This window comes from Brassica oleracea, chromosome C2 (assembly GCF_000695525.1).
Source record: "Brassica oleracea var. oleracea cultivar TO1000 chromosome C2, BOL, whole genome shotgun sequence".
Taxonomy (NCBI): domain Eukaryota; kingdom Viridiplantae; phylum Streptophyta; class Magnoliopsida; order Brassicales; family Brassicaceae; genus Brassica; species Brassica oleracea.
In genome coordinates, this window is record NC_027749.1 from 30,885,498 (window position 1) to 30,888,597 (window position 3,100).

A 3,100-nucleotide genomic window follows, 5' to 3' on the forward strand; every position below is an offset into this window, starting at 1 on the left:
TGAAAGTTGGGCTTTGAAAACAGGTACATACCGGTCCAAAAATAATTCTTAGCTTCAAGAGATTCGAAGCTCGTACCACCGTTCAGAACATAAGACCCAATTACATTATTAGGATGCAGAACGAACCACTTTCCACCAGACGTTATACCTCTCTTCCGGAAGCTCCCACCTCCAAAGACGAAGGTAAATATACGGTGGAGGAAGCATGTTACCGGTTCAGGCGCCGTTGACGTTAATGACGTGCCAGATCTCTGAAAATCAAAAACCAAAAACCAAATCTGACGGCTCACTTCAGCCCTAAAAGCCAGCCCTTCTGCATTCATCACACTATGAGTCTTGTTGCTGCGCCATAAAATGGATGTTGCTGTCACCATCGACCTCACACAATTCTTCATATAAGATCTCGACAAGCATAAAAACTTGCTTATGGACTAGGGTTAAGCAGATGGATAGAAAGAAAAATGAGAAAGAAAATTATGGTTGGAGGAGGAAACCTCCGGCACCAGCCAGAGCCAGAACGGAGCTAGCTTTTTACTTTGCTTTTTGTCTACACAGAGCGACATAAAAGAGAAAAATATCGTTCAAATACAGGTGAGAATTTTGGCAGATTAAAAATTATTCAAAAGAGAAATAGAGAAAATTAAATTGAAATATTTTTGTTCGTGAAGTTTTCATAATGATTGTCTTTACTTATTTCATTTATCAATAAATATGAAAGAAAATTATATTAAATATTTAAAATGATTTATCATAGACTAAACACTTTAAATTTATGCGGCTTCATTATCTAATTACAGGGATAAATAATTGCGTTAAAATTATATACGTGCTACGTCGCACATATAACTTTATGAAACGGATGTAGTATTTTGTTTCCATTTCGTTACCAAAAATTAAGCACATGTCATTAATTGATGTATTGGTAACTAAAGAACATAATCGCAATGTTATAAAAGGAATATATACATAAATGCAAGAAATATTTGTTTTAGAGAAAAGAGAGAAATACATAAATTAAGCTTTATGAAAGGAATATATAAATGAAGAAGAGAGAGAAATATTTATAAAAGGAATATATATAAATGCAAGAAATATTTGTTTCACGGAACATAATCGCTTTTTATCTATACAGAGAGACAGAAAAGAGAGAAATAACGTCTAAATACAGAAGAGAGAACTCTTGCTGGTTAAAAAATATTCAAGAGAAAAAAAGAGAAAATTAAATTGAAATATTTTTTTATATGAAGTTTTCATAATGATGATTGTCTTTATGTATTTCATTCATCAATAAATTTGTAAGAAAATTATATTAAATATTTATAATGATTTATCATAGACTAAACACTTTAAAATCATGCGGCTTTATTATCTAATTACAGGGATAAATAATTTCTTTAATTATAGGGATCCTGGTCCTGAGCTACGAGCATGGTCTCTCTCTCACCGTTGATCATTTCGAAGCGCTTCTTCGATTACAGATCATCCGGGACACGAATACGTACAGGCTAGTTCCTCGGAACTTCATGTCAGTGGTAAAGGGGTTTGCTTCTAACTTCAACTCGTGGAGGAAGTTTTTCTTTTTCGTCCGTGTAGACGCGGCGTTCGTTGAGGAGAGTTGTATCTCACTGTTTCGGACGTTGCCGAACGATCGTCCCTTTATCAACTCTCTTGCCCCGTTTCCTGAGGACATTATTGCGATGAGGGACCTGCTCAGGAATGGTCCTTTTTTCTGGACTTCCTTTACGCCGAAGAGAGTTCGAAAGGCGCTGAGGTTTGCGCATCCTGTTCCTGCTTTGGGCGGAGAAACAAGGAGGGATTCCGAACCTGAAGACCAAGGTCCCAACGCTGCTCCCACGATTGTGACGGGGCCAAACCCTTCGAAGGGAAAAGATATCGGCGACCTGGACTTTTTGGTGGACGACTGCATGCTTCCAGGATGGGATCCGAACCTTGCTTTCGGCGATGGAAGTGGTACGAGCGAGGTCCCTATTCCGGACTTTGATGATTTCTTTGCTGGTCTTCCATCGGGCTTTGAGACTCCTCAGGCCACGAGCGAGTCAGGGAGGCCGAGAGTTGTTGCGGAAGGATCTCGTATCATTAACGGGGTATAAACTTTAAGAATTCTGCCGATCGTTATTATTATTATTATTTTTTGCTTATAATGTGTCAATCGGTTTTATAGGTTTTGAACTTGCTTGGATCGGCCATCGAGGCGAGCCATAGAGAGGCCATGATCTATCGCTTGAAGGCGGAGAAGGCGGAAAAGGACCTTGCTCGCATGCGAGACGAGATGCTGGCGCGAGACGCTCAACTTGCTCGTGATCATGCCAGGGCTGTTCGTAGGGCGGAACGGAAGGCAAGAGGGAAATCGTCGAGGTGATGAAGACTCGCGCTTCTCAATTCCAGGTTGAGTACGGGAATCTCAAGGGCGCTTTCAACTCGCTGGGCGACTTCCGTGAGTGTCGCGGCTCCGTCGGGAGTCTTTAGAAGACGCACGAAGATGACTACGTTTTTGAGAGGGAGATGGAGTTAATGAAGGGTGGCATGAAGGATCATGCTCACGCTGAGGCGACCATTCCTCCGATCGATGGGAAGATTCCGAGATTCTGGGACCCCATTCCGGTTTCCCCTGATACCGTAGAAACTACGACTGATTTTGCCGGTGACGATGAGGAAGTGAACTTTCCCGCGGATGCATTCGGAGCCTCCTTGTCCGGGAGTTTTAACTTTGATCTGTGAGGGTTTTAATGAGTTTTTCCCTTTATCTAGTATCTAGCGGTCGAGTGTGACCTTTGTCCATGTATGTCTGGTCGAGTATGGCTTACGAACTATGTACATGCCTATTTTGGCCATTTTTGTCGGGATTGGCCGTTGGTGGCTTTGAACCCCTACCGCTATGCGGTTTATATAATGAATGTCTGTTTGGGTTACTTTGTTTAGAGTGGGTTTGAGGTGAATATGAGTTGTCGTCTCATATTTATCTTCGTTGAGGCGTTCAATCTGTTAGTTCGTTCGAGACGTGAATTTTCGTAAAAATTATTTACAATTTTTCAGGAACGTTGAGATATGAACGAAGAGACATGTTTTAGGATCTCGTATC